The sequence below is a fragment of the Neofelis nebulosa genome, chromosome 9 (genome assembly GCF_028018385.1).
Source record: "Neofelis nebulosa isolate mNeoNeb1 chromosome 9, mNeoNeb1.pri, whole genome shotgun sequence".
In the NCBI taxonomy this organism is placed as follows: Eukaryota; Metazoa; Chordata; class Mammalia; order Carnivora; family Felidae; genus Neofelis; species Neofelis nebulosa.
In genome coordinates this window covers 69,354,823-69,382,317 of record NC_080790.1, presented here as the reverse complement: position 1 = coordinate 69,382,317, position 27,495 = coordinate 69,354,823, and the positions used below count along the sequence as shown (strand labels likewise).

Genomic DNA, 27,495 nt, shown 5'->3' with positions numbered 1-27,495 from the left:
TTGGTAGATATGGTTTGATGAAACACAATCCTCTTGGTCTTCAAGAAAATACAGAAATGTTGTCAATTACACAAGAATGTTTATTCTTACTGTGCCAAAATTGCTAGCCAGCATTGAGCTCCAGGGAATTTAGAAAAGTTCAGGCATTAGAGCATAGTGGTTAAATTTGAAGACTCTAGAACCAGATCTACATTCTGGAACCACAACTTACTAAGTGTCTGTATTTGGGCAGGTCACCTATATTCACTTTATCATTGTTTCCTCATCTATAAAGTGGAAATACTACTACCTATTTCTGTAAGGTTATTTTAAGGATTGAATGAGTGAATACATGTAAATCACTTAGAATCGAATTAATCAGTACATACCAACAGCTCTATAAATATTAGTTAATATTGTTGCATCGTAAAGATTTAGCTTGAACTCTAGAGTCAGATTATTATCTTGATTTTACGTTATACTGCCCATGAGATCTTTCTAATCCTCAGTTTCCTATTAGGTAACTGCAACTCCAAAGGTTGTTATGTGTAGTGCTTTACAAAATGCCCAGTTCTTAATGTGTTAGCAGTTAAAAACAGCATCACTATCATTCTTATATTTTATGAGATTTTCAGTAACCACTATGAAAGCTTATGCTTGTATTCATGAATGTAAGAGCTGCAAGATGTTAGAGTAATAAATACTATTTTAAATATGTTTATCTAATGCCTACTATGTCTTCTCAGCCATGTAGACTTCAAACTCTTCAGAACCCCCAGTAAGTGACTATTTCATTATATTTGTCAGTAAATTATACTTATTTTTAGGATGCAGGACTAAATTTTTATAGCCTAAAAAATATCCATCCTAAAGCTTTGTCTACCATCAGCATGTATCGGTAAAATATATATTTGTATTAATAAAGTGAATATGCATATGAAGAGTTACTTTGGGAAAAACAGTTATTCTACTTACAATAGCTATGTGTTTGTTTTGATGAGAGCAAATGGTGAAATATAGTACTTGACAGACATGTGGAATGATGAGGTATTATCTTCTTTCTATTGTATTAGAGATTGAGCTTACTTGATCCATAACACTTATAACTGGATATAACCTGCCAGAAATAGATCAATTTCAACATATGGAGATAAAATCAAATCATGAATGTGTTCTTCTGAGTTTTATGTAGTGAATTAACGGTAATGGATGAAGTGCCAGTAAATGATTCATACAAACAAGATCAATCACACTATGTCCTCATCAAGCAAAAAGTTGCATTAATGTCAATAAGAGTTTCAATACAAAAAGAATAGGTTAATGATAAGGTATGAGATTTCTTGTTGTGATGTAATCTATACTTCCCTTCTGGATATCTTCACTGTTTTCCTAGATTATATAATACAATTATCTCTAAATAATGATATCTGAAGAACTGACTCACTGCCTTATTATCAATTAATTGATAGAAGTTGGTGACTGGTGATAGAATCACTTGATTGAATCTGAAATTGATCCATATTTATAAAGGTATTAATACTGAGTTCATCTTTGTACCCATCATTAGCATTGTCAAAATCATAATGTCAGTTCAGAAGCTTCCTTTTGAATGTATTATTGGAAGATCTTTCTCTTTTAAGTTCATTTATTTATTTTTTTGAGAGAGAGAGAGAGTTATCATGAGTGAGGAAGGGGCAGAGAGAGAAAGAGAGAGAGAGAGAGAGAGAGAGAGAGATAATCCTATGCAGGCAAATAGAGAGGGAGAGAGAGAATCCCAAGCAGGCTCTGCTCTGTCAGTGCAGAGCCAGAAAAGAGACTTGAACACATGAACCACGAAATCATGACCCAAGCCAAAATCAAGAGTTGGGTGTTTAACTGACTGAGCGACCCAGGCGCCCCTATTGGAGGATCTTATAATGCCACCTTGATTAAACTAGCTAGACATGCCTTCTTCAGTATCCTATGTTTGTGAAAATAATAATTCTTATTCCCTGTTAGAACATGACTTTATTTTAACTTGACTTTTTTTTTTATCAACCCCAAGGCCTCATTTATATCTCAAATATCTCTGTATGGCTTCTATCAGTATTATCAGTTCATAGTTCTTATTCTTCATGGCAATCAAACCAATGCTAAATGGCAGAGGAGGAAGGATATTTTCTCCAATCAATCTACATTCTTACTTCCTTTTTCTTCCTCATTTCTTCTTCCTTCTTTGCTACTGACAACTGAGGGGAAAAGAAGACAACATTTTTCTCCTTGCCTTTTGCTCATTAGACCTGAGACAAAAAACCTTTAAAACACAGATGACAGACATTAGTATCTTGAGGGATCTACCTTATTTGCTAATTCTATTGAAGTAATTTAGGAGATAAAGTCTTACAGAAATCACCTGGACAAGACAGCCAAGAATAGATTTTTCCAAACTAAGCCTCATGTAACCAGTATATTCAGTTGGTCAATTTCCTAGCTCTTCTGGCTTGTCCCTGACCCTACTCTGAAATACTGATAGTCAAGGCCTTGACTTTGGTTTCTACCCCACCCCACCCTCTTTTCATTTTGGTCTGAATTCAGAATGTACTTTAAAAATAAATTTTATTGTTTATGTTGGCAAGAAATTACAATTTGTACATGACATTTAAACTAAAGTTTCTGAGAAAATTCTTCTCTAGAAAGACAAGCCACTATTTCAAGAACTGAGATGCCTAAGGACAATTGAACTATCTATGTACAACCACAGTGAAACTGAACATTTAGATAGGCGACTAAAGGGCAAAAAAAGTCTCTTAGAAATATTTTATGTTTTTAATTCCTTTCACATATGACAATGGGTAGCAGTTCCTGGTGTCTTCCATGCAGAGGATATTCATGGGGGAAAAAAACAATACTGATCATTGCTTGACTTAGTCTACACTTTTGGAGCTCAGTCAAAGGTGAAGAAGTTTGACCTCAGTGGAAGGGGTGGGAGAGACACACAATATCAGAAACCTTATGGAGTAAAAGGACCAAAAGAGTCACCAGAGTTGGGCTATTCAGGACCCGCAGACTATTTTGCACTATGACTACACAACTTTAATTTTAGACCAATTTCAAGTAAAGAGGCACATTTATTTTATAGACTGTGATGTGTCTTGTATACATACAGGGTATTCTCTCTTAATGTCACATATCAAAGTGAGAGCTCTGTTATTTGTATCCATAGAGGCTGCAAGGAACGCAAAGTCTAGCACCCACAAATGCACTGGTTTTTTTTTGTAGCTGCTGAAACGTTTTAGAATAGGCCTATTGATTTATCATTTAGGGTGAGTATAGTAGCTAGAAAAGAGATAGGACTGATAGCTTAGGAGACTGAGGCTTTTGATTTATTGACAGAACAAGTGTAGGCCTATGGCCAGTCTCAGAGTTGCTCTTTAGAAATTAGAGTGGTTTCTATTCTGGAGAACTTTGAAGACAAGTGAGGTTGCCCATTACCCAAAATCCTCAAGTCTAGTGAGGGCTGGAATCAAGCATAGATCCACCATTAATGAACAATGAAGATCCTTATGTTACTTTTGGAGCAATAAGATATATTTTTTTAAATCAGCTGAGAAGCTAATTTCTATCATAATTGTAGTAAAATGAAATGGTGCTTTTTTATGGCTAAGTTTCTAATAAAAAATTTCATATGATACGTATAGGTAAATGACTTCGAAGGAGTACAATTTGGATCTTTGAAATATTTGAAAATTTGAACTTCACGTTTATGAATATACCTGTAATTATTAGGAGTTAATTATTATGAGCATTATTCCTGTATCTTTGGTAGTGAACATAAGCCTCCTAAACAAATTGAAAGTAACCATTTGCTAATATTCCCCCTGGAATTTTCCTATAACTAGGTGTGCTCTTTCCAGTTTTGATGCCCCAAAGGTAAGATAACTCTATAAAGTTCACAGTATCTGGTGTTAGCCTGCCTGGGTTTTAATCTTGGTGTAAATATTTTACTTATGAGCAAGTTATATGTTCTCTGTGCCTCAGTTTCCTCATTTGTAAAATATGGCTAATAATGTTGCTTTCTCTTGCAGTTATTGGAAATATTAAGTGAGTTAATATCTGCAAAATGCTTAGAACAGTATTTGGCACATAATAAAATACTCAACAAATATCCATTGCAATTATTATTTCCTTAGATTTATTTTAGAAAATCCCTAAGTAAAATCAGTTAGATTTTAGCTCTGCAACAGACCAGCTCTATGGCAGTAAAGGTAAGGTGATAAGATGGAAACTCGAACTTGAACCATATCCTGGGGCCTAGAGGCATTGGTGGAGAATTCAGTCTCCCGAAACAATAGTGGGAATGAAATTCCTGAAAGGACGGATGCTGGATAGATAAAAACTGATTTCTTCTATATTTGTATTGTCAAAATTGGTGTCTAACTTACTGCTACTAGTTTAAGTATTAGCTTATGTTCATAATGTTTAAAAATTACATGGTAGTCTAGTCTATTCTTATGTGTTTTGTTTTTGAATAAACTATTTTGTATGAAATTGTTTTTCTCTCCTTTGGCTCAAACAGTTTTTGTCTTATATATGTAAAATCAATCTTCCACAGACTAGGCACTCTGTTCATTCTAGCCTTTCAAGCTAGCCCTATGCTGCTGTAATTGGTATTTTGAAATAGCCCTGAATAAGTGGACTTCTAAGACCACAGTCTAGTATATTAACCAGGCATAAGAATGGCCTTGTATTTCTGTGGAAGAAAGAGAAAAATTTCCTGGCTAATCTTTCATACACTGAATTTGCACTTTGTCACTTACATCTGGTATTTCTATTACATTGAAAATGTTACAGAAACTCAAACTGGTATAATAGATTTTATGTATGTGTGTATGTGTGTGCATGTGTGAAATTTCTCACAGAAAATTCATGGTAGGAGTTGTCTTCTGCACCAAAGTATATCAATCTTTGAGGTAGGAAACAACTAGCTCCATTAAACCAACATGCATACTCACTTACAACTCATTTATTCATTTGATGTCATGGTATGAATGCATGTTTACTCCATTAGGTTCCACCTTGCCCTGAAATTGAAACAATGTAGCATAACATCAATTTCCTTAGTATTGTGTTTTTGACTTGCCCATAGAGGTGAATATTTCTTCATGAACCCATTTAAATTTCTAGAAAACTGTAAAGTTATGATTGCTTCAACAATAATTTCCTTACCCTACAATATATCTTTTTATTTGTATGCCAGAATTTTGAAAACAGTATGGCTGTTTTACATTTCCTTGAAAACCCTGAACACTAACAAATATTACTTTAAGCCATCCCAGTGACTATTGGAGTAATAGAGCTTAATGTTTTTACTTGCATGCATTTCAACAAAGCAAGCAAAAGGGGCTTATGTTTTTCAGAGGCTTATTCATTTTGATAGATTTTATTTTCTAAAGATGTGTTTGTAATCGTATCTCTTATCCATATACTCTTATGCAATGTTACCTCGTCCCCTGCCATCAAAAAGTAGAATTTGTTTCTCTACCCCATTGAATCTGGTGAATCTTGTAATTGCTTTGAGCAACAGACAGGCAATGGCAGAAATCAGGGTCAACTTGTCCATCAGACACAACTAGCACAACATCTGGGGCGATGATACTCTTAGGAGTGCATGAAAATGTTTTAATTTCTCTTAAAATCAGAAAAAAAAAATGAATATTTAGGTTTAAGAAAATATTTGAACATAGGTTTATATATTCATCTTTCTACTAATGCCATCACTTAAGATAGATATATTTATGTTTGTTTATTCATTTTATGGAGGAAGAGGCCCATGAAAGCAAAAGTGCCTAGGGCTTATGAAAATCATAATTCAGGTTTTAAGGAAGTGATACAATGCCACCTCATAATTGACCAGAAAGCTTCTGCTTCCTGCCATTTGGGATATTTGCCCTTGGGACATTCTGTCTCAAAATCTAGCCACCAGTTTGTGATAAACCTAAGCTAAATGGAAAGGTCATTCTAGTTAATAGCTGCAGACGAGCTCTCAGATGTCAGCGAGCATTGCCAACCATGTGAGGAGCTGTTTTGGAAGTCCAGCCTAGTGGAGCCTTCAGATGACGTCAGCTTAGTCATTATTAGATGGCACCTGCATGAAAGACATCAAGATCTTCCCAGCTTAGCTCAGTCAACCCCAAAAAATGCAAAAGTAATAATGTGAAGTTTTAAGCCACTTAAGTTTTAGAGTGGTGTGTGAGGTGGCAATCGATAACTAAAATATTCATTCATTCACAATTTATTGATAATTTTTGTAATGTATTATTTGGGTTACTATGATATATAATAGTGATATGGTGAGCATTGTATTGATGAGTCTGCCTAGATCAACTGCTTCTTTAAAACCTTGGAGGTTGGGGTGGGGGGGGTAACAAGAATAGGCTTGAAAGTTAATTAAACTCAAGAAGTTATAAGATTATTTTTAAGTATAAAAAAAGTTACTATGGGCAAGTGTTGTAATTCGTTAAAGGGAAATATCTTTATTATGAAGCTATATTTATAGAATAAAATTGTTTTAAATAAAACCATTCAGCCACTGGATCTACTACATTCTAGCTGCATGACCATGATTGTGTATTTTAATTGTTCTCTGCCTCACCCATACCTAGCTTATTTGGCTGTTGTGAGGATTGGATAAATCAATATGTGTAAAACTCTTAGAACAGTACCTGATATGTGTGTGATGTGTATGTGTTTTAGTCATGTGCATTAGTTGTTCAATAAACATTAGCCATTTGTACATATATTTATACTCATAAGCATGTTATCAGTGTTTAGAACAAACTGAATTTGATAGAAGATAAGCATGAACCTATTCCCTTGTCTTCCTGCTGTAAATTTCAACCATAACCTGTTAAAGCCCCCTTTCTTGCCCTTAGAATATCTTAGGTAGATCCCATGACTTTCCCAGACGATTTCAAGTATTAAAAAAAAAAGTTTCCTTTTGGGGGGATTAACAAATTAATTCCAGTCTGATGTCAAAGCCTCAGTCTGTCATCCAATTCAGAGCTTCTCTGAGGCTATGAGGTAGATTTAAAATTCAGGCTATGAGGTAGATTTCTTCTCATTTCTTTACCTAATTCCTCCCTCACTCACTAGGTGCTTTTCCTAGCCCACTTCTGATGGGCTCCAGAGAGAAAGCTTTTGAGGAAAAGGGAAAATTATCATCAAGAACTGAAAATAGTTGAGATTTTACCATGATTGAGATCTAACAATTTTAATTTTCACAATTTTATGAATGCTGGCAGAAGACATGAGACTCATGGGCCAGAGAGAAAGGACTTTATTACTTAGAGCACAGCAACTAGCATGAATTTCATGTTTGGGCTGGTCCCTTTCAACCCTTAATTCCCTAGGGGTAGTCTTGCATCATAGCTGAAGAATCCTGAGCTGAAGGAACCCTAAACTTTTATAGTGGGCTACAAACAAAACTGCCTGACCTTTGTTCTGAAGGACAAGATTATCTAATATTTATTGAGTACCTACTATGTACCAGGACTGTTCAACAAGACCCCATATTAGGCATTTCATGTAAATAATTTAATCTTCCACACAAACTATGTAATAGGTATAGGAGAAATTCAAGCAAGATAAGTAATTTCCCCAAATGCACAGAGCTATTGAGGACAAATCTGGAATTACGACTAATTTGGTGTGATTATTTTCACCTGGCCTTTCATATTTAAAGATCATTACTGTGGCCTCACATGTTTAAAGAAAATTAGTAAGACAGTTTGGGTTTATGTAGCTTTGAAGTAGAGGGAGGGGAGGTGTTGGTTTGTTGAAAGCAGTTGCCGTCCTTGGGGCAAGCAGCCTCCATATTAGGATTCAGCAAGTGGACTCAGCATTATAGCTTCATTCCTGGTCTTGTCCTCTTGTTTCTTTCCTTTTTTCTTTCTTTCTTTCTTTTTTCTTTTTTTTCTTTTTTCTTTTTTTTTTTTTTTTTTGCCCCTCACCCACACTTTAAAACCCTCAGGGAACTGAAACTTCCAGGCCTATTCAGTGCACATTACATCAGACTCTTGGTCATTTTATGGTTTACCCTCATACTTAGGCCCCTCAAGCTGATATAATAATAAGAACAAACACTCAGAATTTGGGCCGTGTACCAAGCATGCATCTATCCACTTTACATATATTACCACATTTGATCCTCACAAGAACTTCTGACTTAGGTACTATTATTATCTTCATGTTTCAAATGAAGAAACTGAGCTAATAGAGGTTAGATTACTTGCCTTAGGTCACACAATTAATTCAGTGGGGATGGGATTTAACCTGGGCAGGTTGGTTCAGAATCTGTGCTCCTCAGTGTTATACTATTGCTGTCAAGGAAGCACATTTAGTGTTTCTTCCATGTTCTTTCTTGTGAGGATCTGGGTGGGATCTCAAAGCTTTTCAGCCATCTTACCTCCTCCCCTCTGGAAACTTTTTGTTATTGTTGTTTGTCTTTTTAATTTTGTGTTCAGTCAACCATTTTTCTCAGTGAAAGATTATATTCAACTCAAGTTCTTATGTGTTTCTTTTAGAATTTTTACTCACTTGTTTGGTTGCTGGTCCTAAAGTTGACAAAGCATTTATTCCAGGCTCCCTCTTAAATGAAGCAATCACAAAGGCTGAGCTTAATATTATAAACCTTAGAGAAGAAACAGACATGAATTGTACAAAACTAATCAAGCCAGATGAGTGTCATTGGTACTATTGTCAACTTGCAAAACCCACAAGTTTTAAGGTGATTGGCATGCTAATCATCTTAGTGGGGATAGGAAAGAATAAAAATTCTCAAGGTTATATAATACAAATCTGGTAAAAACAAGATATCTTGCCATTGAAGTATGATTATAAACCATTCTAATTATATAAAAAGAACTCTTGGAATCATTTTTATTAATTTTATGCAAAGTTTTAACTGGGTCTTATTGAAATTTATAAAATATTTGAGGAAAATGTTCATGTTCACTTAAGTACCAAAAAGTTTTTAAAAAGCTGTATTACTTGAGTTATAAAAGGTCCCAGGAAATTCTTTTCCTTTTGAAAGAATTAGCTGAAATTTTGAAGTGATTAAGTATTTAAGTATATTTGAATTGAAACATAAATGCTCACCAATCTGCTTTCTTGTTTCCTGCTGGGTCTGGCAACTCTAGTCAACTTGGAGAACATAATGGGCTCTGCCTAAGTATCCATTGTGTTATTTTAAATATCTATTCTGTGGGGAGAAAATTGACTACTTCTTATCATATGTTAATGGGCAAAAGCACTCACAATATTAGTAGTGTATTCAGTAGAAAAGATAAAGATTTAGACAAGATAGTAGAAAGTAATTTCATGTTCATTTTTATAGTTATGTTAGAAAATGGGCCAAAATGTGAATGACATAATTATAGAAGTATTTACCTTAATTGAGGTCTCATCAAAAAAGAAAAAAAAAGTGACCATACTATTTTCAAAATTATGGGTAGTATTGTGCAAATTGGTCAATGTAATAAGCCTATCTTTTAAAACCCAAGAGAAATAGGGCAAGATGGACAAAGCTGTATATTTTCAACACTTAGTTCCTGGTTCTTTTAAAATTCAGGAAAGAATACGTTGCCCCCTCTTAACACATACATGTACACACACACATACAAGCTTGTGATGAAGACCCACAGCCCTCGTGTCATAATAGGAAAGACTTCGAAGCCGTTAAGAATGTAGGTGGAAGGGGAAGATTGGTCAGGACAAAGCAGTGAAGAGACATTTATGAAGAAATAAAACTATCATCTGATTTCACAGGACAATAACACTTTCTTTCCCACATTAAAACTGAAGGTAATGTAGAACATATGACTTCTCACTCTACTTGAAAATGATGCCAATTCTGTTGAAGAACAAAAATTAAGCTATGATTTTTTTATTATTTTTGAAAGCAGTTGTACAATTTTATGGCAGAAGAATTCTGTTACAGTATCTTCAGTCTCTGGTACAACAAATCCCTCACACAATTAATCTTTTATGACTCAAGAAAACTGTTTTTTTTTCCTAAATAAAGTTTTTCCTATGGGATATTCTTCACAAAGTATAACAACCTTAGAGACCTTCAGTTATGGGGTCTATTTTACAGTTTGGGCCCAATGAGACCAATTTTTTAATTCACAGAGGTAACTTGGGCATTCCTATACCCATGGAGAACCAGCTTTCTTTGATGAAAAAAGCTTCTTCCTCCCATATCTGTGAACAGAAATGTGACCATAGTCACTCCACTGCACTTTCTGACTGGTGTTCTTAAGGTTGGGGGTAGACTATCTTCAGTTGTTCTTATGGATCTTCATTGCCTCTGCTGTGGTCAGTCTTTAACTATAGTAAAGCCATCTTCTCCATTCTGATAAAAACGGATAATGAAAAGTAACATAGACAGGAAAACTTCCCCCTCTGACCTAAAAGATCATGTAGAGAAATTAGCAGACTAATGAGAATGCAGTTGAAGCTCAAGAACCAAGACACAAGAATCAGAGGACCTGAATCAGTGCTGGTACAAGAAACTAGGTCTTTATAACTTCATTCAGTTACCATTTTCATAAGACTTTATTTCAGAGTATCTATCTCATCGTTGGTGCTATTGACATTTGGGGCTAGATAATACTGTCTTGTGGAGACTGTTCTGTGCTTTTTAGAATACTTGGCAGTATCTCTAGCTTATACCCACTAGATGGATACCTTTAGCAACCCCCCCACACACACACACACTCCACAGTTGTGGCAACCAAAATGTCTCCAGACATTGCCAAATGCCTCCTGAGGTAATACCCCCAATGGTTAAAATTACTATTTATTAGAATCTATGCATAATTTCTGACATATAAATATTGAATGAATGAATTAATGAATGAAATTGGTGAAGATTATTAAAGTGCTTATCCCATTGCATTGCCTGGTATTAGATGAATACTTAGCAAATAATAGTTCTCTCTCCCAAATGTCAGATGTGATGTCTTGTAACTGAGTTTGTCAAGATCACTTCCAATGCTTACCTTGGGAGAGTAATTCGTCTAAAACAGATGTTTGTGAATGAAAAAAATGCAACTAACTTTCAGTTGATATAGGCAATTGAAATAAAATTTGCCTCTGCTTTCTACTATTATCTTATTGAAACAGTGAAGGGATTTTTTTAAAGCATAAATTACTCCAAATGAGAGGAATGATAATAAAATTTGTGTGACAAGAAACAAACAACATATATGGTAAATATGTTAGCCCATCTAAAAATAATTCTAAGTTATTAATGGTGAAAGCTATTACACCAATATTGAAAGCTTTAAAAAGACTTTGAACCTCAAATCTTTCCTCCTTGCCAAGAAGTAAGACAACTTCTATGATTCTGCAGAAGACTTGAGGTTTATTTTCCATCAAGAGTGAAACATAAAGTCTCTGAATCAAGTGAGTACAAGAGGAGGCCTCAGTGTTAAAGGGAGAAATACTTTATGAAAAACAGATTAAGTAACTACCCATGGAATGTTGATATCACAGCTCTTTTTACCCACATAACCCAAAGCTTACACCTTTCCAGGGGGAACTCAAGAGGCAATATGATGTAGTGGACATGAGCTGGGCTGCCTACTTGTGTTCACTAGTTAGCTGTATGACCTTGAATAAGTTATTTAACTTCTTTTTATCTCAATGCCTTCATCTATAACGCCTGGATAAAAATAGTACATTTCTCATAGAGTGTGGGAATTAAATACAATAATACCTTACTAGTACTTAGAGCCCTGCCTGGTATATAACAACCATATAGTAACTGTTTATTGTTATTATACCTTGGGAAATCGAAAGAGCTCAAGAGAAAAGACCTACAGATATGTACAGTGGTATTTTTTCAGCTTTTTATTTCAATCACCTCTCAAAAACCCACAGTTGACAAAATTCATGGAGCCCTCCAAGTTTCCAGTCCACTTTTCAATTTCCCTTCTAAAATGTTAGTAATTAGCCAAGGACCACCAGATCCTGAGGAAGATCTCTAATATTGGATTCAGACACCAAAGCAAACAAACAGAATAATACACCTTGAAAAAATGCAGGCAATGGGTTTACAACAAAGTTAAAAGAAATTATTAATATCCACACAGAGATAAGAGAAAATGTATCCATGAATCAAGAGCAGTTTGCCAGGCTGCTATTAAAGAGTATTAATAAGAGAATAAACAAGGGGTGTAGGAAATAAAAATATGATGACAAGTGTGAAAAATTCAACAGAATTCAGTAAGATTTTGGTGTCATACAACACTTTAATTAACATACTTGCTTATCATAACTGATAGCAATAATAAACATAAGGTAGAATAAAAATATTTTCATATATGAAAGAACTAAAGCATTACCTCTCATGAATCTTTTCTCAAGAAGCTAATGAAAAAAAGTAGGAGAGTAAGAAAAAGATAAACGAATAAAAGACCCCAGATCCAACACCAGAGTGGTAAAGACAGGCTCCAAGTTGATGATAAAGGAAGGTGTAAAGTAATAGTTTTACAGCAGATCTAGACAGCAACTAGCTAGCCCATATTGGAGAGACTGCTCCATGACTAGTATGGATCAAGGAAGGTTTATCACACCACATATTGATTTGGTACAATATTTCAGATTGTCTTGTATGTTTAAAATTCAATTGTTCATGTAACTTGATCATTCTCCTATGAAATAAATTAACACTTTTATCCCTTTATGTATTTGAAAGACAGTGAAATTATCACAATAGAATTCATCTGCCAAAAATCTATACAGTTGCCTTCCAAAGTAATGAAAAATTTATGTCCGGTGCCTATTTTTTAAAACTATACTGTGATTTTTTTCTAGAATGGTAGCTTAGCATTTTATTTTGATTCCTGAGGTTTCTCATCATCAGTTCACAGTGGTTATTTGTGATTCCTGGACAGTATTCTACATCTACACAGTCACATCTCTGTGAAAAGTACACTTTATTATCTTTTCAGTAATAAATTCTATTATTTTCCTGCCTTTGGGAAACAAGCACTAGTTGAGAGTTGGGAAAATTTCCCCGGGCCTGATTGACTGCCTTGAGCTTGAGGCCGCCACCCACAAGACTTAGAATGGCTAATCTGTTTAAGGAAGTGCACCCACAGCACAGTGGGTATTATACGGTGAGTAAAGGGATGGGATTTTTGAGAGCACAGCCTTTTACATCCCTCCCCACAGAACTCTGTCTCTCCAACACCTCCCATACATTACACTTTTCTTAGCATCTTCTCACTTACCTCCAAAAATCCAGGCATCTTCAAATATACTATATTTCTACCAATAAATTCCTGAAATCCTTCCAAAGCTTACAAAGTCTGTTGCAGGAATGACTGAAGAGTATGGCCCATATAAAGGGGAATGGGACATGAGTTTTGACACCTGACTTAATTCTACATTTCCTGAGTTGTTTCAGGACCTTGGACAAAGCATTTAATCTTTTCATCTTGCTTCATTTGACAAATAAACAATAAAGGCATCCCAGTCTGCCATTTTATATAGGTTGTGAGAAACAAATAAGGTCAAATAGCGTGTGTGTGGGGGGGGTGGGGGTGGGAGTATGGGAATGTAGATGTGTGGGTGTGTGTAGTGTGGGTGTGTGTATAGGTATCAAATAATATAATGGACAACAAATATAAGGCATTATATTCCTCAAGCTTTGTCCACATTTCAACCCTTTGAAAAGGCTGCGTCTGAATAATTGTCAATTTAATGGTACAGAGAATTAGGTTTAAATGTTAATTCTTTTGGTTTGCCCTTCTCCAAAATACAGTGGTCTGAATTCAGATTAGAGAGGAAAAAAAAAAAAAAAACAAAACGGTAAGGCAAAGGCCATAATCTGAAGAATCAACCCAGTATTTATAGATTAGATATTTTGTGGTTAGATCTTATTAGATCATAGATTTTGAGGTTTCAGTTATTTTGTTTTTAAAATTAACTAAAAAGAAGAAAAAAAATAAGAGTCTTGGAAAAGCCATGAACTGATGTTTGGACCACTTATGGATTATCCAACTACAGAGAGGTAAAGAACATGGATATCACTGCCAAGTTTCCGTTGTACCAAGCTAAACTTAATAGGTTGGAAAGAGTGGAGACATTGCCTCAATTTACAGGAATTATTGGCTAATAGTAGAAGAGGGTGGAAAAGTAACAATGAAGAAAAAGGAATTGGGTCAAAAGCTATATAGTTAGATTAAATTGGACATAGTTTATGATATGTTGCAGTTCTTTGAATTAAGTTACCTTGTAGGCCCTTTTGAGCACCAAGAACCTGTAACTTCTTACTTTATTACACAATGATGAGAATTTTCTATCTCTGCTTCCCCTTCTTTTTTTCTACAACCAATTGCACTTATCTCATGGTTTATGTTCTCACTGTCAGCCACTGAACTCCCCACTACTTTCTTGGCCTCTGACTTTTGCTTATCCATGGTTTCAGTTTTCTTATGACTGGTACCTTCTCCTTCCTATGATCTCTGTTTATGGACATCACTTAGCAGGTCCCTCGGCTTCTATGTCATTATTGTCTGACACATTATCCATGACTAATTTCAAACTATTTACAAGATGGGATTGAGGAATTTGTTTGTATCTAATATAGAGAAACCTAAACTGAGCAGATTTCCAATGTCAGGTTATCTCATGCCCTTGGTAAACTTAATGATAGCTGCCATTGCTAGGGTGCCCATCCTTTGTCTAATTAATCATGACTTGAACAGTATAGTGGAATTTGTTTTCAGAATTTAGTTGTGGCATGTAAGTTATTCAAAGAATCCTTTCTTGTATAATATACAAATGCAGAGGCTGCACTTTTTGTTGCTGTTTTTGTTATTGATTATAGTCATCCAGTGAACTCTAACATGGGGTATGTTTCAGCTAAAAGGTGGGAAATAGCATCATTTGTTGTTTTTATTTTTCATCAAAAGAATACTGTGTTTTAAAGTGGTAACTAACATTTTAACTAGTATCTACTTTGCATTTTTAATTTTAATGTAAGTTTTAAAATGTATGTCATTTACTTCCCACAACAATTCTGGTGTTATTTTTTTTTCATTATTCAATTGACCATTTGAGGTCCAAGGACATACTCTCGTTTTATTTTGATACTACCCAATTTGAAAATGTAGGTTTAACTTCTAGCTTCAAACATTTTAAATCAGGCCAAAGTACCTTTTAGATAACAAAGTTATCCATGTGTCAAAAGGAACCATGTGTTAAGGTAAGTTAATTTTTCTGTGTGAATTATAAAGAAGAACAGATAATGGAACAAAAGTAACTGAAGGTAAACACATCTTCTTCCCCAAAATCTTTCTAAAAAGTGATTTCACAAGAAATATTACTTATTTTCTGTCAAGTCAACTTTCTGATGTAGTTTAAAATATGTCAGTATTCACCAAAAATTGTGCATAAGGTTTTATTACAGGCAGACATGATTAATTCGTTGGGGCCTATTTTAATCATTCCCTTTTTGAAGTGAAGTGACAGTCTATATATTATTGTAAAGTCTCTGCTTTACATAAAGTTGTAGTATGGAGTTGAATGAAAAATTGGTAAAACATCATAAGATGTAAATGAAAGCGGCCTATTTCTTTCACAGTCAGAATTATAGTTTCAAATGGTTATGTTAATTCAAACACAGAATACATGGGATTCATTTTTTGAGATTATATTAAGACCTTGCCACAGGTAAAATAATACATTTTTCACCCTGCAGAAACTTGTTAGCTACACTTTTACCATAGGGCTTATGTAATTACCCTGTCGATTACTGCTCATATACAATAGGGAGGCTACAGTTTTCTTCTAACTGGCAGATGTTGGAGCTGCCAAAAGAAAGGAGATTATCAAGATTTTAACAAAGATGGGATGTTTTTGTTTGGTTTTAGCTTATTTCCATGGGCTTCCGCACTTTGAATTTGGAATTGTTCTTCAGTCGTATTTGAGAATATCCCATCCACATGCCTATCATAATCAGCACCCATTTCACATCTGGGTGTTGCTGCTGAAATGACTGAATCCTGCAGTAATCCTGCTGATGCTACCTGCTAGAAAAAAGCAAGGTATAGACAGTAATTGGTTATTGTGAGTAAGAGGATCTGTTCCAGGTCATCTCACAAAATATCCTCAAGGACCCTTCTCTTCCATTGCCTTTTAATCTTCTGCTAGAGATTTAACCTTTAGACCAATCTATGATTTGACTTTTCCCCAGGTCTGGGTTCTTCATAAAATAAAATAAAGTACGCTATGTAACTGAAGGCAAACTTTAAATCTGTTGGAGTGGAAGGTGGAGAGTTAGGTTTACGCCATGCAATGACTGGACTCTAAACACAAATCAGAAGCTGCTAAGCTCTATACTGTGTTTGAAATCAAAATGGCTTGACTGAGCACATTCCCTTTGAGCTGTTGTTCCTATATTGGATATTACTTTAATTTGATCCATCCACATTACCTCCTATGTAGGTAATTCCTTGCCCAAACTGTGACTTCTATTAAGTCCATCTTTGAAATCAAAGCCAATGTCATTCTCTTACTGTCATTTTCCTTCTCTCAACTTCCTATTCAGATATTTAATGATTTTATGACTGCCTCCAGTCTCCGATATCCTGCTTTCAGAAAGGATTGATTAGTGATCACTTAAGCAACTGTTACAATGAAATTTTATGAACTTTCTCAGGGACATCTTAATTTGAAGTGTTATTTTAAGTGTGTCCAGAAGGATTTGCCTCTATTAATGAAGTCAAGGAATTTTGAACTTAGTGAGCTGGAAGGGGTGGGATGGCAGGGAAGAGAGGGAGAGGTGGTTGAGAGAGAGATAAGGAATAAGAGCATACACCCCTAGACTCACAGACTGTTTAGCAGTTTATGTGACTGTTTATTTCACTACATTCCCACTGGGACTGATAACCCATACTCTCACAGCTGGTTGGAGTCAGAGCCTCAGCTCAGTGTACAACCAAAAAATGGTCCATGTGGACATAGAATCCAAAACTCTAATTTTATCAGTACTTCAGTCTGAGGTAAGTAGATAAACTAAACAATTAAAAACAAAACAAAACAAAAAGTTAGTACAAAATCACCAAAGTTAACAAAGGGTTATACGCCACTCTCCTAAAAAGTTAAAACCATGATTCACAAGGAGAAATGCATTTGAAAAGTTTTCTGCTCCAGAATACTTATCTCCCCTCCCCCATTCCTTTCTCTTTATTTCTACCTGTCTCTCCTCTACTATCTTCCCTTCTATTCCCCCTTGTGGTTTTTACTGAGCACAATATTTTTATAAACTTCCTTTGACTTTATATATTTATAAAATATATATGTGGGGAATTGATGACAATATGAGAAATAGTGTCATAAATATTCAGATTAATCAGAAAATAGTCACCCAGGGTAGCATTTTTCATGTTAAGCAACAACGAGAAGAGGACAAGTGGACTTGTTAAATGCCCTTGGTTGATTAATGAAATGTGAGATTGATTGTGAAATGCTTAGAGGGCCCACCAGACAGTCTCCCCTCAACTTCTCAGGGGAGAACAAGAAAGTGCTTTCTGTATCTCACAAAATAAACTGATTAATTTTTAACCAGGGACTTTTTCTCCTGTGTCTCTCTGTTTATGCAGCTCAGAGGAAAGGCTATTCCTCTGATGTGATAGTGATATCACCTTATATTTACATAGTGCATTGTGTTTTATGATGTATTTTAAGATGAACCATCTCACCTAATTATCTTAATCAGTTAATCACCACCTTCTAAGGCTAGTAGAGGCTCATTCTCTTTCACTCACAGGTGGGACAGTAGAGGGTCAGTGAATTGACTGCTATCTCATCTTTTGTTAGGACTAACATTAGAACCTGCTATTTTATTCCAAACTCTTCATATTGGTCTGGTATTTGCTTAGGTGGAGTTGTCTAAATTGAAGAAACTATTTGTTACAAATAAAAGTTGAACATTATTTAAATTAAATAAAAAACTGGAAACTGGACCAGCATTTTTATATAATTTGTAATTATATTTTTGTAAGTTACTAAAATAGAAATGATAATGATCATTTTTGAGAGATGAGAAGTATGTTTTTAATGGAACTCAGAAAAATATAATTTCCAGTAGATATAACTTTGAGGTTGCTTATGAAAATTGATATAGTGTTCCTGTCTTTAGTAAAATTTGATGGGTATTTTTATAATATATTCTATTTGCCAGAGAATTGATAGATTTGGAAGTTAAAGCTACTTCATTTAAAGACATCTGTTCCATGGTGCATCTGTTCATTTCCTGTAGTAGTTAGCTATTACTGTCTAACAAAATATTCTAAAACTTAGTGGTTTAAAACAACCATTTACATAACACACATTTCCATTAGTTGGCAATTTCGTCTGGATTAAGCTGTGGGCATCTCCTGGTCTCAGCTGGGTTCACTCAAATATCAGCAATCAAGAGGCAGTTTGGGTGAGGACTGGCTGATCCATATCGGCCTTAGTTCCACATAGTCCCTTATCCTCTGGCAGCCACCCAGAGATTGTTCATAAGGCTGTCTGTGGGGGGAGGGGGGGAGGAGAGGAAGAGAGAGAGAAAGGAAGCCTGCAAAGTTTTAAGAGTCCTAGACTTAGAACTGGCACATTTTCATTTTATTGTAGTCAAAGCAAGTCCCAACATCAAACCAGATTCAAGAGTGGAAAATAGACTCTGTCTCTTGTTGGACAGGGTATCATAGTTTCAGTGCAAAGGGAGGGAAAAAAGACTATGTCCATTTTTGCATTTTATCACATTACCTGTTTACTTACTTTTGGTTTTTAGCAGATTATTGTTTGAGTTTGATGAGGTCGTTGGTGCAACTATTTCAAATTCCTTAAGGAGTTAGCTGGTATATATATATGTATATATACATATATATGCACTATATATGTGTATATATATGTATATATATATTAAATTAAATTAAATATAACATATATACATACATTTTAAATTAAATAATATATTTTAATTAAATAGAAAAATGAAACTTTCTGATGGCAAAAACAATTTAATTTTACATTAGGGCTATTTTAGAATTTTAGAACATAATATGTAATGAAATTGTCAATTTTAAATTAAAAAAGCTCAAGCAGCCTATTGACAATAAATCTTTCTACACAGATAATGATAATTACTCATGGTTCCAATTCATATGGGTCCTGAAAATATTCCTCAGGAAATCACTTTTCATGTGTGTGTTGCAAATAGATATTTCAGTAGATCTTGTCTCTTTGTATCATTTATTCCCTTAAAATCTTCACACAACTGGAAATTTGGAGTTATTTATAGATAGGCAGACAGAGAGAGAAAGAGGACAAAAGAAAGTACATACCCATACTTATGTTAGTGCAAGTTATTAAAAATGTCAAAATAAAAAATTTTAAAGGTTGGCAGTATTAAAATGGAATGATTTAAGGTTAAAAATCAAGTTGCAGAAGTATTCAAAATAAGGAAGCATCTCATTTGAAATCTGGATAGTTGTAGCACGATTTTAAAATTTAAAGAAATTTTTTTAATGTTTATTTATTTATTTATTTATTTTGGAAACAGACAGTGAGAGCCAGGCAGAGGCAGAGAGAGAGAGGGAGACACAGAATCCAAAACAGGCTCCAGGCTCTGAGATGTCAGCCCAGAGCCCGATGCAGGCCCAAACCCAGGAAGTATGAGATCATGACCTGAGCCAAAGTTGGACGCCCAAATGACTGAGCCACCCAGGGCGCCCCATGATTTAAAAATTTTATATTGTTGGAATTCATATTTTAGCTTTTCACGCTTTCCAAAATAATGAATAATAAAGCAGTACTATCTGCTTTCAATCTCAAACATAATTAAAGAATTATCATAAAATTACTAACCACAAATTTTAGAACACTGTTATGTGACGTTCTAATTATGCCCACTTTTGACAACAGTTTAATGGAAACTTTTCATATCAACTATTGTCACAATTAAAATATAATTTATTAATTGCAGCCCAAGGGAGCTTATCTACCAACATTATCCTTTGTCTTGAGGAACATTGCCTTCAAGCATCTTCCATACATTCCTTCCTACTACAAGTCATTATTGCCTCAGAGAATCCATTTTCCATACTTTTAAACAGATAAATAGTTCTCAACATATGTTGTTGTTCTGTGCAATCAACTCCATTGCTCAAAAACTTTCACTAATGATTCACTATTACTTGGGAAAAAAGGAAAACAAAACCGAACAAATAAAAATCTCTTAGCTTTGGTTTCAAATCCGGTCAGAAAAACAAACAAACAAAATAAACAAAACTTTATTACTGAGATCAATACAAAACCCCTATTAGTATGCTAATAAAGAGTTACTTAAAGGAATGCCCTAAAATGAGTCCTGATAAGTCAGGGAGAAGGCAAGGGAGCCAACTTCCATTACAATGCTAACCATACTAAATATTCATGAGAGCTCACTTTGAGAGTGCCCTTCCATCAATAATGTTAAAGATGACATCTGCATTATAAGAAAACTACTTAGCATGTTGAAAGAGTGCACAGAGTTGAGCCTTAAGATAGGCAAGCCTTCTGAAAACTTACAGTGGATTCCAGTAGAGGGTCAACAAGCTTTTCAAGCTTTTTAACACTAAATCTCCTGGTGTTACATTATACCTTTACATTTGTAAAAACAAAACTCAAGTTATAATAGGTTATCCTGTGTCTACAGAGGTTAAAGTTTGGACGTATCTTTTTTTTCTTTAATGTCTATTTATTTATTTTGAGAGAGAGTGCACAAATGGGGAAAGGGGCAGAGAGAGAAGGAAAGAGGGAGAATCCCAAGGGGACTTCACGCTTAGCATGGAGCCCAACATAAGGCTCAATCCCAGGAACCTTGAGATCATGACCTGAGCTGAAATCAAGAGTCAGACGCTTAACTGACTGAGCCACCCAGGTGCTCCTGGACATACATTTAGGACTGTAGACGCTGTAGTAGGAGTCAAACAAGTACATTGATTTAAAAATATTTTCAAGCATAACAATTTCACTATACAGAAGAGCAAGGGATGACAAATTACAGATGCAAAGTAGTGATGGAAGTTATAATGCTGAAATATGTGCCTGCAAATGCTACACATTTTACATGTATATTGTCAATCCTTTCTTTTTTGTTCTGAGAGGAGAATTAGGTAAGTACTCATATTGATGGTGAGGGGCAGCCATTTTCTTGAAAATATATGAGAAAACAATGCTCTTATCATAACATTCTTTAGGCTGAAATATAAAATAAACAAATGGATAAAATCACAAAAAAATGAACAGAAGAAAATATGTTAGTATCTATGGAATAAAAACCAAAACAACAACAACAAAAGACAAACATGTTCCTGGATTTCATTAACGTTAAGTATTATAAAGATGTAAAGATGTAAATTTTATCCAAAGTAACTTATTTTTAATGAATTTCAATAAATAAATAGGGATTTTTGTTCTGTGAGGTTTTTAAAAAGCAGGTAACAGATAGTCCAGTTCTAAAATGAGAAAATTATATTACTCTCTATCGGTAAAGATTGGAAATCTCTTATATAAATGTTCCTCTTTTTTGAACTCAATTTGTTCCTGGTATCAATAGGTTCAAAATCATGCCCATCCTTTCTTCTAGGCATTATACTTCTAAAAATTTATTCTAAGAAAAACAATCATAAATGCAAGATTTGTCTCCACAGCAATAATCATAAAAAATAATTAGAAACAAAGCTCCTATGGGAGATTAGACAATCTAAAATTCATCCATATAATAGAGTACTAGGCTGAGTTTTAGAATTTTAAAAAATATAAAAGAAATATCAAATTAAAGGTAAAAAAATTGGCAAGACAATATTTATAGTATGATTTATGAATGTGATTTCTGTGTGTGTGTGTGTATGTATGTGTGTGTAGACAGAAAGAAGACGAGGAAAAACTGAGAGAGAGAGACCAAATGACAATAATGTTATCAGTGACAATTACTGCAAAAAGCCATCCATGGTAGAAAATGACATGTATCATTTAGAAATGCTTTCAGTTGCAGGTAGCAGTTGTTTAACAATAAATGTGACTTAAAGAAATGTTTGTTTTAAGGAAAAAATAAACATTGGCAGTTGTTTCTGGCACTGATTTAGGTACTCAGCATTGTTGTGAGGGCCACTGATTCCTTTCATGTGTATGCTTTGCCATGTTTAGATTGCTGGTTTTCATCCTTGTTCTTATCTTACTATGGTAACAAGATGGCTACAACAGATTCAGCCATTACATCTGAGTTTAGGGTAGAAGTAAGAGACTGAGGAACAATACCAACCATGTCTGGTATCCTCCAAGAAAAAGGCAAAAACTTTCCCAGAATTGTTTTCTTAGAAGAATGGCTTTATTTCTCATTGACCAGAAATGGATCATGTCACTTCTAGATTCAAAGCAATGTGATAAAGGGAGGAACTTGAGTAGCACAGATGATTTAGTCCAGTGGTTTTTAAAATTAGTTGCACACTTATGTCAATGGTTGTCAACCAACATTTTAAGATATGAAAGGTGAGTTTCTGTCTTGTGGCCTGGTAAGAAATAGAAAGCAGTCATTGATAAAATAATAAATTCTTTTAATGATTCCAGATTAAAAATCTTCCTTTCTCACCTTCTCCTAGCTTTTTCCTATTAGTTGCCAGCAAGGCATTTAATTGCTTAATCAAACTACTTTCTTCATAAAAAACAATGAAGGGGAAAAACACTCATTTCAATTATCATCATGTGAGTCTAGGAAAATGAAATAAGATTTTTTATAGGAGAAAATTGTGAAAAGATTTAAAATGGACTAAAATTATTATTTTTCTTCTATGGAGAATTCAGTGCTATCTAGGAATTTTCTTCCAGGTCATCCGACTCTACAGATCTCTAGATCTCTATGCCTTTCATTATTTTTGAGCTATTTTATAACTTTTTAATTTGTAAATAACTGATGTGAATAATTCTTGGCTATAAGCATACAAATACATTTTGTTGGGTGGAATTACAATTAACATCTCTCTTTCTCTTACTGTGTAATATATCAGATTCCTAACTATTTGTAAGTTCTTTTTAGCCTTCCTTATCTGCTGAAGTGTGGTATTTTGAACCTTCTTTGAACCAATTGTAACATTTTATTTGCTCATTCCTTCACTAATGAGTTAAACAGAGTCTTAGATGTGTTGATTTTATAGTTCTATGAGAACAGCATTCAACTCTAAAGTATTCTTTAACACTTAAAAGATGCTGAGGTAAATAGGTGAAATAAAGATTTTGACTTGACCTTGTGTCTGATTTGGTCTCACTCAGAGTCTGCTTTATTACTATAAATAAAATCAGTAGTTAGAGTAGAAGTTGTTTTGTTGAAATATCTGGAATTTAAATAATAAATAATAAATAGAAAATAGAAATAGAAATAATAAAACAACTAATCAATAAACTTGCAGAAAAAAGTAGGTACAGCATAATATTATCAAGTTTATCAAGAGCTAATTTATATGTTGTGCTTTATAGTCCTAGATTCAGAAGAACATCATTCTCTTTCTTTCACTGTTTTTTTTTTTTCCACTTGGTCTTGTCTAGGCCACAACAACTATATAATAATAGTATAATATTTAAGAATTCTCAAATGAGTCAAGTTTGAGCATGTCTGTTTTAAGAATTGGCATTAGTTTTTTTTTAAATTTTTTTAATGTTCATTTATTTTTGAGAGAGACAAAGCATGAACAGGGGAGGGGCAGAGACAGAGAGGGAGACACAAAATCTGAAACAGACTCTAAGCTCTGAGCTGTCAGCACAGAGCCTGATATGGGCTTTGAACTAGGGAACAGTGAGATCATGACCTGAGCCAAAGTTGGACACTTAACCAACTGAGCCACCCAGGTTCTCCTGGCATTAGTTTTTAATAAAAAACAGTAAAAATAGGTGAAAGTCTTTCATTTTTGCTGAATTTAGAAAAAAGTTTCTAGAATTTTAAATTTTATCTAGAACAACTGTTGAGGACTTTTCTAAGAACTTAATAAATATGCCTTTATTGCCAAAAAAACAACCTGTTTTTTAAACTTTGTTCCATTTTATCAACTATTTGATAAATAATAATAAAAAAACACTAATGTATTCATTCACTCTGAATTGTTAATGACTAAAAGTATTGTCCCTTTCAGGGGTTCCTGGGTGGTTCATCAGTTAAGCGTCCCATTTCAGCTGAGGTCATTATCTCAGGGCTTGTGAAGTCTTGCATTTGGATCTGTACTGACAACTCAGAGCCTGAAGCCTGCTTTGGATTTTGTGTCTCCCTCTTTCTCTGCCCCTCCCCTGCTCATGCTCTCTTGCTCGCTCGCTCTCTCAAAAATAACTAACTAACTGAAAAAATGATAAGTGAAAGTATTGTTCCTTTCAGGAAAGAAGCTTTTAATGATTAATGGTGGTATTTCAACTACCCTGGCAGTTTTGTGTCTGCTGTTTTGGAGGGGGTTGACATAAACATTTCATTAACCCCAAATTGCATCATATAGACTGATTTTATTCTGTGCAGTATATAATCTCTGTTTTGTGCAACTCCCAATGCTTATTGTCTGGTCTGATTACAGCTTGCAAAAAATCTTTGGTTTGTACAAGGTAAATTTAAATTTCTATTTTTACAACATAAACATTCAACATGGTTTTAGTAATGTAAATAAGCTTTGGACAAAATTAGCTAAATAGCAAACATTATCTTTATCCAGCTAGCTAAATTTAATTTATACCAATCAATATTCCTAAAGATTTGGTGAAATGTAAAACATCCTTTCCATAGGAACTAATCTACCCTCTGAATTTTTCCCACTTGTTAAACAGAAGGTGATGGAATATTTCAATTGTCACACAACAAATTGCCCTTATAGAACAATAACCACACACACACACACACACACACACACGAAGTAGGTTTGCAATTAGAATGCTTATAACTTGAACACTAAGTTTGGGACCAGCTGAGTCAAGGATCCATCTTATTCTTAATAAAATCTGAGCCAGATCCACTGCATGCTGGGAACATCAATGTTGGAGATCTCTCTGTGGCAAATGAGTTGCTCTATTCACCCAAGTGGATCTAATAGCCATTTTTCTGAACAGTTGGAGAAATTTTGTTGGCCGGAATGAGGTTTTAAAAACAAAACTGGTAACAATAGCTTTGCTTATCTACCTTGCCAAAAGTATGACTGGAAAATCTGTTTAATGAGATGAAAGGTAGATTGAATGTTTTGGACAACCATGTTTAACAATGTCTCAAGAGAGAGAGGTAACTTCTATTTGAGCAGCCATTTCTACATTGTTATGTTGAAATCTTAGGATTGTATAATATCTCAGGAGGTTGGCGGGGAGGGGAGGACACAATAAGTGGGTAGACCTCTACCTCCTGGGGAACCTCCCTCATTGTATCCAGTTTTTAAAAATCAGTGTTCTGTAAAAATTTCTTTGTTCAGAGAGTTCCACTGCTAAAAATATTGTGCAAGAAAATTACTCTAAACCAGTAATTCTCAATAGTGGCTATTTTGTCCCCAAAGGGATATTTGATAATGTCTACAGATATTTTTTGGTTGTCGCAACTTGAGAGTGCTATAGGCATCTTGTTGGTAGAGGTCAGGGATCCTGGTAAACGTCCTAAGGTGCACAAACGTCCTAAGGTGTTGTGGAACGGTTTCCACAACAAAAAATTATCTGACCCAAAATGTCAATAGTACTGGGTTGAAAAACCCAGCTCTAAAACAGAGCTATGATTTCCATAACAGCTCTAAATTCTCTTCTGAAGGGCTGGAAAATATTGATTTTACAATACTGTGGGTATTATTTTTCTTTGTTTCTAAAAGGGCACATTTTTTTTTCTTTGAGAAACATCCTGGTGTAGTAAAGAAAGAAGATATGGAATTAGATCTGAGTTAAAATTTTGATTCTTCCACTTATTATCTCTTTAACTGTGGGACGGTCCTTTATCTTTCTCAGTTTCTTTCTTTGAAAAGTGGAGATGTTAATACCAATTTATTGGGTTATTGTTAGAAATAAATACAAAATATATTTGTTTAGCTATTTGTACAAATAAGAAACAAAAATAAACTCTCACCCACTGGTAGATACATATGTAGTAAAAACTCTTTAATAACCCTCCCTTCTTTCTGAGGTAATGGAAATTTAAATATACAGGCAGTATTGATTGGCTCTGATCAAGATAAGATTAACATTCTCTTTAGCCTAACCAAACTAGATAGGCATATTCCTAACTCTAGGCCCTTACCTCCCTTTTCTTAGAGCTTATTTAAAAAAAAAAAAAAAAAAAAACTTGTAATTGCAAATTCTTTTCTACTCCTTTGAAATATATATAATGTCTCATCCTCTTTATAAGCCAGAAATGTCTTTCTCAAGGACCTGGTAACCATCCCTTTGAAGTGTAATCATGAAAAAAGATGAGGCCTCTATCTCCAAGTTTCTGTGGGAGGGTAGGAAACTAATAGGCATCAATTAGCAAACACAGACGACCTAATGATAAGGAAAAACATTTGCAAATTTAGGAATAAGTCAGTGTGCTCAACCCATCCCGTTGATCAACCTCTGCACTGATGTCCTTCCTTTCTTTGATGGTCCCAGACTCTGCTCAGCTTCAGCTTTAAATCAAGGAGAACTAAACACAGATTTTACAGAGGTCAAGAAGAGGGTTGAGAGTGGGAAACTTATCTGGGCAAGCAGATAGCCTTCCCTAGGGAAGTAGAAAAGTAGAGGGTTGGCTCATTCCATCAGCATTATCAGATCCAGTCTTCTTAGAATAAGTGCCATCTAAGAGGGAGATTCCTGGAATCATTACCCCTGTCCTGGGAATGTCAGTCATCCTAGGGTACAATATGGCCCAACATAGCAGACAACAAACTACTTTATGGGTTTGGATCTCTCAGCTAGGTCCAGAATTATTTATAGGAGAACTTTATACATAACCAAGTTGTTTCAATTCTCTTGAAGAGATTATGCAATATAATTATGCAATATAATTATTGCTCTTATGATTGCCATTATGCAAGATAATTTCTTAGACCTTACATATCACATTTCACTTAGCTACTTCAATACAAATAATATAACATAACAAGGAAAACTAAAATTTCAGGGATAGAGTAACAGTTTTATTTAGGAATGTGAATTTGGCCATAGACCAAATCTTCAAGCCACCTATTTCTGTTCTGTTGGAACGAAGTCACATCCATTTGTTGAAGTATTGTCTGTGACTGCTTTCTAACTAAGACAGAGGCAAGTAGTTGTGACAAAGACCCTACAGCCCCAAAAGTCTAAAATGTACTAAAGTGTTCTTTTTGGCTCTTTGTGGAAAAAAGTTTGCTGATTCCTGTATGAAGGAATAGAAGCCTATAGAGGTTCTGTGATTTAAGTAGAATTGCAGAATGGGGCTAATTATAAAACTCTGGCTTATAATGACTAGGTTATATGTCTTGATGTTAC

General features: G+C 34.6%; 1 long non-coding RNA gene across 2 annotated transcripts in view; it reads left to right on the top strand.

Annotated features, from left to right (window-relative positions):
* The window catches only part of LOC131485104 (uncharacterized), a 322,880-nt gene that overhangs the window by 246,895 nt on the left and 48,490 nt on the right, over window positions 1-27,495 (top strand). The window lies entirely within an intron of this gene.